This window comes from Phalaenopsis equestris, unplaced genomic scaffold, assembly GCF_001263595.1.
Source record: "Phalaenopsis equestris unplaced genomic scaffold, ASM126359v1 Scaffold000949, whole genome shotgun sequence".
In the NCBI taxonomy this organism is placed as follows: domain Eukaryota; kingdom Viridiplantae; phylum Streptophyta; class Magnoliopsida; order Asparagales; family Orchidaceae; genus Phalaenopsis; species Phalaenopsis equestris.
Window position 1 is genome coordinate 245,888 of NW_018165388.1, and position 8,956 is coordinate 254,843.

Below are 8,956 nucleotides of genomic sequence, written 5' to 3' on the forward strand. Positions count from 1 at the left end.
TAAATCTTCTAGCAGCAGTATCAAATTCTTGTATTTTTAAGCATATATAAAGTCGTTGTCAAGTTTTTGGCGCCGTTGTCGGGGAGTAAATCTTCTAGCAGCAGTATCAAATTCTTGTATTTTTAAGCATATATAAAGTCGTTGTCAAGTTTTTGGCGCCGTTGTCGGGGAGTAAATCTTCTAGCAGCAGTATCAAATTCTTGTATTTTTAAGCATATATAAAGTCGCTGTCATCTATCTCGATGAATCTCCATTCCAAGAATCTTCTTTGTAGCACCCAAGTCTTTCATGTCAAATTCATGGCTCAATAAAGCTTTCAAACTAAGGACAAGATGCATATTCTTTGCAGCAATCAGTATATTGTCAACATACAATAACAGAAAAATAATAGAACTTTTATCAAGACTCTTGATATAGACGAAACAATCATACTCACATTGTTTGTAGCCAATCTGAATCATGTAGGCGTCAAACCGCTTGTACCATTGTCTTGGAGACTATTTCAACCCATACAATGATTTCTTTAATCTGCAAACCAAATGCTCTTGTCCACGTTGAGTGAACCCTTCTGGCTGCTTCATGTAAATCTGCTCCTCTATATCACCATGTTATTAATGCAAGCACAACTCTGATTGAAGTATGTCTGACCACAGGAGAAAAGATTTCATCATAATCTATCCTCATCTGCTGTGAAAAACCCTTTGTTACTAATCGAGCCTTTAAAATTTTCCCTTCTTTTTCTTATATTGTTGCTTTCCTTTTGTACACCCATTTACACCCAATAGCCTTCTTTCTCTCATGAAGCTAAACTAGCTACCATGTGTGATTTTTCTACAAAGACTCCATCTCTTCAACCATTGCACCAATCCATTTCTCTTTCTCCTAACTGGTGATAGCTCCTTAAAAGTGATTAGATCATCACTACTGATAAGAAGTGCATAAGAGACAAAGTCTTCATAACCTAATCTGCTTGAATGTCTTATATTGGTGCATCTCTGTCTATATCTGGCTAAATTATAATTCTGCAAGTCATCTGTATTGGAATAACCAGGTGTTGGATTTGAACTTTAAACTATCTCAGTTATTTCTGAATGTTGTTCTAAATCCATTTGCATTGTATCTGAACTGGAATTATTCTCTTGCACCTTGTCTTGATACTGCTGCAACGTAAACTTCTCATCAAAAATGACATATCTACTGATTACCATCTTCTTTGCAATCAGATCCCAAAACTTGTATCCTTTCACACCTTTCTTGTAGCCCAGAAATATGCACTTCTTGAATCAAGTTTTGATCTTTCATCACTAGGTACATGCACATAAGCAGGACAACCAAAAATTTGTAAGTGATTAAAATTAACTGCATTACCTGTCCATACCTTTTCTACAAATTTGCCACCCAATGATGCCCGAGGTGATCTATTGATGAGATAGCATGACATATTCATAAACTCTGCCTAGAAACTTTTAGGAAGCTCTGCATTCAGTCTCAAGCATCTTGCCCTTTCAATTAAGGACCTATTCATTTTTTCTGCAACGTCATTCTGCTGTGGTGTCTTACTCACTGAAAAATGCCTCTGAATCCTGTGCTCCTCACAAAATCTCTGAAACTGCGAATCTGTATACGCTGTGCCATTAGTAGACCTCGGATACTTTATCTTTCTGCGAGTCTGGTTTTCCACCTCACCTTTCCACAGCTTGAATTTGGAGAATACTTCAGATTTTTGCTTCAATAAATACACCCAAATTTTCCTGGAGAATTCATAAAAAAAGTTAACATAATATAGAGATCCTCCCAATGACGATTCTCTGGTAGGGCCCTATACATCAGAATGCACCTAATAAAGTACTGCTTCAGTTTTGTGCTTTCCATTCATGAAACTGACTTTAGCCTGTTTTCCAAAAACACAAAACTTACAAAAGTTGAGCTTGCAGTTTTTAACACTATGCAACAAATTTCTTTTATGCAATTCAGCCATCCCGTTCACTAAGATGACCAAGACGCATGTGTCACAGTTTTGTATTATCGTTATCTGACTCCACAGATTGAACTTCACCTACAACTGTACTCCCCAACAGTTTATAGATATTGCTTGCAGTTAACTTTCCTTTCATCACAGTTAGTGCACCCTTAACAATTTTGATATTTTTCTTATCCTCGTCTGCTTTAGGAATAAAATCATTTCTATATAAAGTGCCCAAGGAAATTAAATTCTTCTTCAAACATTGAATATGTCTGATATCACATAATGTTCTAGCAGTGCAATCATACATCTTAATCCCAACATCATCAATACCAATAATATTGTAACATCTATCATCACCTAAATAGACAGAGCCAAAATTAGATGACTTGTATGAAGTAAATCACTCCCTGTTAGGTGTTATGTGATAAGAGCATTCTGAATCAAGAATCCAAGCATCTAAGAACTAAGTTGATGAAACTGAAAGCATATCACCATCATTGCAATCTGAATTATCACTCTACATTACATTTACAGACTTGGATGATACATTATATTTCTCCTCAGTCTGCTTCTTAAGCTTGGGACAATCTCTCTTCATAAGACCTGACTCATTGAACTTGTAGCAATGAATCATCTTTCTGCCTTTAGACTTTGATCTGGAATTTCATCTTCCAGAACCCTCATTCTCTTTCTTCCTTCCACGATCCTGATTACTCTTAACATATAAAGTATCGTCATAAGAGATTTCCCCTGCATTATACTTCCGCTAGTTGTGAGTCAATAATGTTGTTGTAATCTCATCAACTTTGATTGTTTCTTTCTCATATGTAAGAGTAGTCACCAGGTGTTCATAAGAAGAAGACAATGAACACAACATAATCATTGCTCGGTCTTCACATCAATTCGTGATAAATCTATGATTATTTGATTGAAGACATTCACATGCTGCGGCAGATCAGAGCCTTCTTGCATCTTCAGCTCATATAGCTTTTGCTTTAGATGCAATTTATTTATTAGAGATTTAGACATAAAATGAGTTTCAAATTTCTTCCATACCTCTCATGAAGATTTTAGATTCATTACGTGATACATAACCTCATCTATCAGACATAAAAGTATGGTTGTTCTCGTTCGTTGTTGCACTTCTTCCTAATCTTTATCCTCTATGGTATCTAGTTTCATTGCCCACAAAACCTTCAAGATCCCTTGTTGTGCCAACAAATCTTTCACCCTTGTTTGTCACAATCCGAAGTTACTAGTTCTATCAAATTTCACAACTTTGAATTTTGCACTAGAGATTGTCATTACAAATTAGTCCTATTGCGATCTTTTCTAGTCTCGTGTTCTGTAGATTCCTGTTCCACCAAACCATCGAGCAAAGACCTGTCTGTCACGGAAACTGTCGTGTGAGTCGTCTTCAAACCTTCTCATGTTGCAAGAATTTTGGTCGCAGAACCCACGCATAGCTCGAAACCCTTCTCAAATTGTTTGCAGCCCTTCTCGCAAACCCTCTGCATCGCCGAACCCTTCGTCGAATTGCTCGCAAGCCCTCTGCGTCGCCAAACCCCTTCGTCGAATTCGCGAATGTCGCGATTCATAGATTTGCGTGTTCTTCCCACGCTGAATCGCCCGAACCTTAGCCGAACATTTCTGCCAAATCACCGAGTACTTCTTCGCTCGTCCTGCGTCAATCTCCTCTGCCTTTTCGTTCTTCCTGCGTCAATCTCCTCTGCCCTAGAACCTCGCTCTGATACCACTTGTTGAGAATTTTAAGGCAAAGAAAACACAAGAATCGACACAAATTTAGAAAGAAACACAAGATTTAATGAGGTTCAACAAAAATGCCTACGTCCTCGAAAGTAAAGCGGCGACTTTTCCTTCAATTCAGAAAAAGGGTACATGATACCCTTAGTGTTACAACACATCATGTATATATAGCTCTGACGTACAATATGTAATTACAAAATTACCCCTGTACAGTACCGCAGGGGGCGTTGCCCTCGCACGCCCAACCCACATAACGAAATTCCCCCGATTGGACAGATGCTTCCACTCCGCTTCGCTGGATCGCTCTGTTTCGCTCCAACATCTGTCCCTTATATAATATATGAGTCATATCTAACATATGTATATAAACATTAGGATCAATATAATTTATTTAGTTTAGTGGTCTCAGGTCGTACACGATAATTTATAAATTCGATTGTGTGTGTGTTCATAATTAATTGTACTAAGAACAGTAGGCAAAGATAATGCATTTTTCTATTAGATCCAGAAAAAAAAAATTTGCCTTTTTCATTCTCAATAAAATGTCACTAGAAGAATATAAGTGATTCCGGTGATCCTTCTTACTGATTGAATTTCAGTAGAAATTTGTCCGTCACAATATATTTTCTTGGAAAGATATTTTCGGCTGAATATTTTGGTCGTCAAATAATACCGACGAATTAGCGACGAAACAATCAACTACTACATTTTTAGCAACCTGATAAAAAAATCAACCGTAAAATTATGGCGGCTCACGACTGATATTTTACCAAAAATTTAGAAGTAGAATTTTCAACACGAATATATTGATTGCAAAAAATTCTGCCGCTTATTAGATAATTATTGTAAAGAAAAATAAAATAAAGAGAAATTTGCATACATAACATCCAATTCTTATCCATTTATTTAACTCACACCAAAACTTTAACTTTTATATATACAACAATCGATTCAAGCTTTTCAATAGTGTGGAACAGTGAAATACACATTTTTCATGCATAGGTAAGGTGTTGTGTTTCTAAAAATCAAAGTTTTGATGTGAGATACGTAAATGCATAAGAATTGAGTGTTGTGTATGTAAAAAATAGGGTCCCTAACTAATGAAATTTTGCTTGCGTGCTTGCAAAACAGAAGTTTTAACATCCATATTTATAAAATATCATAATATCCTAAATAAACAAATAAAGAATGAAATTGAATAATAACATTACAAAAGTAAAAAAATTGTCTAATATAATAATATCCAATTCGCATAATACATGAACAAAATACAAATACAATCCAATAGACATATGAAGAAAAAATGATAATCATGTTGTTGCTTCTCCTTCTTATCTTCCTCTAACCAAATATCACTTGTCATAGTGATGTACCCGGTGTTGTTACTCCTCAGTATTCCCCTCCATCCTCTGAAACCAGACAATAAATGTGGTCAGCAACTAATCGAATGGGGAAACCACGTGTTTGGAGTCTTGATCATCAACCGATGACCCCTGGCAAGAATTGGAGTGCTACGCCTCATGATAAATCCCTATGTGTTGAGGTTGTAGATCCTCTCATTCTATTCCCCAATAGCTCCCCTCCATATTTCAAAGCTAGAATCGTCGGGCTGATCACTATAGCCACTATTTCTTGTTGGGCTCACTCTTAGACTCATTCAGAAGCATAAACTCATCCTATAGAAGATTATAAATAGTAATTAGCATCAAAATAAAATTATAAATAAATTTCACTATTAAACAAAATATTATCCTGCTTATGTGGCATGGAGAGAATTTTTGTCGGCCCATTGGTGGTCCTCTTGGCGCTAATGTGCATGTGTAGTTGGCCAACTCAACGGCGATGGGCTCTTGTCCAAGTGTCAGCATGTTAGCACATAAAAAGTTAGAAAAAACAGTCACTACAAAAATCTTTTTAATTCAATAATTAAATCTTACCATCCTCCTATATTTTGGGCTGGGGAACCTTGCCTTTGGTGTGTAAGGAGGTACCCATGACCCTACAAGTCGAGGACCAGTTCTACTGCAATCTCTCTCTCTTATTGACGTAATTAGAAATGGACCACACTTTAGTCAACTCGACCCTGACATCCTCCCCTTCCAACTAGTCCTCTGCAACTTTTTATTAACATCTGTGAAAATATTTCGTAAGTAGTTTTGGTGTTGAGTTTCAATGTTCTTCTAGATTTACTGATGATGCTTAGCATGCACCAGTCTTTCCACAAATTAAATAACAATTAACAATAGTTATTATAAAAAGTAACTCATGATTTCAAATGTATTTCAGAATTATTTAAATTTACCTCGAACTCAATGAACCACATATATCAAAGCATGATATGAATCTTCAATCTTGATAAGTATAGAGCAACATAGCTACTCTTGATAATATCTATGATCCTATAAATGGGATATTTGGATGTATAAAACATACAAAAAAAAATAGTAGCTAAATAATATAATTGAAAATTAATTCATTTATAAAAACTTAAATTACTCATAAATCTCCATCCAGCACATTGTGCATTCATCATGTAATGTCCATCATGGTAGGCTAAGCAGGAGTACAGGGGTCTGTCTTAGAGAAGGAAGAAGGTGGCAATGTGTTTTTGCACCTCTGCGCGCGCTTGCACATGTGCGCATCCTAACCCTTGTGTGTGTACGCGGACGCAACTGCGTGCTCCCAGCCACCATGTTATGGCCAAAATGTTTGACTTTTCTCCCCCCACTTGATATCTTGACCATTAGTTATGGGATCAACTTTAGGGGTCCAATAATGTTCCCCTATGTCAGCGAACCTCCCCAACAACCAATGGGATGCATCTTAGGTGGATTAAGCCCATTATTTTATGCCATTTGGTGGAAAAAATAAGCTAAAAATGTATTGGTTTGCTTGGGCAACCAAAGGGATCCAAAATTTTCATTTGGAGAGCTCATTTTCATAAAGGGAGGGAACTAGACAAAGTAAAGAGAGATAAGAGAAAACTTCCTTGGTGAGAAGCCCATTTTTCTTCTTCTTTTACATCTTCATCTTCCATTCTCCATCACACTCCTTCCTACAAAATCCTTTCCTCTTTGTACCATACAAAAAGAGAGGGTGACTGGGTGAGGGCACATTCCCTTGGAGCTATATTCAAGAAAGGAAAAAAAAACTTCCTCTTTCATTGGAGAAGGGAGAGAAGCATATCTCTTCTAAGAAGGAGAGCTCCATTCTTGCAACGACAGGAGCTTGGAACAAGCACAGAGCACGCGTCCCCAAACAATTTGTAGGTGATGATCTCTTAAACTTTTTTTTAAACTTTCCTTGAGAAACCTTAGGTTTTTTTTTTGTGTTGTGCTCGAGCTTGCCTTTACAGTAAGAAGATTTGTGATGTCCTCAAAGCCTTGTGTTTCCCTCGAGCATTCTTCTTAAGCCGTAATTTTTCTTTATTGATCCTACGTGAGGGCATTAGAGAATAGAAGGTTTGCTATTATGATGGATTAAGTGTTTGTTATTATGATGGATCAAATGTGTGCAAAGCATTGTCCATTCTTGCATATGCATATATCATGTTTATGTCATATAGTTTCTTGTATAAATGCATGAAAATATTATCTTATGTTTGGAATGCTTGGAAAATGTAGCCCTAGTATTTTCTTATTCTCATGCCTGTGGAAGTTATGTTTGAGTGCGCTTAAAGAGTTAAACTCATTTGCCAAATGCATGAATGTGCTTTAAGTATGCTTAATGCATATCTTAATGCATGTAAAACCTATGTTCAAGTATGCTTAATGGGCACATTTAGATGAATGAATTTATTTCATTAATATAATGGGTTTAATTTCATCATCCTAACCTTAATTAATTAATTAATTAATCTTAATTAATCCAATTTAACTAATTAGTTGATTAATCTTAATTAATTAATAAATTAATCTCACCTTATTAATTAAAATAATATTTTTAATTAATGAAGTAACATTTATTTAATTAATTAATTAAGATTAATTAATTAATTAATAACCTCTTTCAATTAATTAATTAGTTTTTTATTAATTAATTAATCTTATTTAATTAATCAATTAATCTTTTTTAATTAATTAATTAACCTCTTTTAAAGCAATTACATAATCTTAATTAATTAACTAATTAATAACTTTTAATTAATTAATTGTTTTGGGTTATGCCCTGAATACTTTTGCGGTCTTTTGGATGTTTGAAGGACATCTGAACTTATTATGTTTTGATGTAGAAAATCATCCTTAAACAAAAGTATAGAGACCCATCAAGTTATGACTCGGGACTCGATAATTCACAAAGCAATTGAAATGTCATACACTACTTATCCTACATTAATAGCACGTTGCTCAAGGACTTGAGTCTTCGATAAGGTATTCAAATCTTTTTGAGTGATTGTGAATATTTGTTTATGCCACATATGAATCATCATACTGGTGTAGGCTTGAGGCCTTGGTGGCTAGGGCAATGACAATAATGCTAATGTGTGCTAAATGAGTGATACAAAGTGAGATTATTATAATAGTGTCTCCTACCTCAAGGACCTTTAATAAGGGGAGAGGACAGTGACTGATGATACTATTCACCAACTCTTGATAAGTTGGTTGCCCCCGACACTTTTAGGTTGTTTGTAGTCCTAGCTTGATTAGAGTAACTAACATGTGGACTATACTAACTTACAAAGTACTTTAACAACAAACTTTTTATGACATGACTACTGATCCCGACTGTTTATATGCAACATTATAACAATGTATGTGTTGACCTCACTTTTGGTTGAGGTCTAGAAATTTTTTTAGTAGCCTAGGTCTAGCCATAGGACTTTCCTACTGACTAGTCTTAGAAAACTAGAAAAGGTACCCTCACCATTAGAAACTCAAAAATTCTTCTCTTTACTCAATTTGAAGTTCCACATATTGGTCCTAACCTCTAGCACTTAGTAGGTAAGATCATTATGATGGAACTCAAAGAGAGTTCCTATAGGGCTACTTGACCTTAGGATTGACCCTGGGTGTTGATTTGGAGCTAAGCTACACCATACCCTCACCATACTCTGGCTAAGACCAATACATGGGGACCCAAAATGGAGATTTCATTGATCCATGACTCATTCAAAATGGTTCTCTACCCAATTGCACTTGAAATGCCCAACTTGGCCTTTTGCCCCTAGACACCTCCAAATTACCTAACTGCCATTGGGACCCAAATTTGGCCAAAATTCTCAAA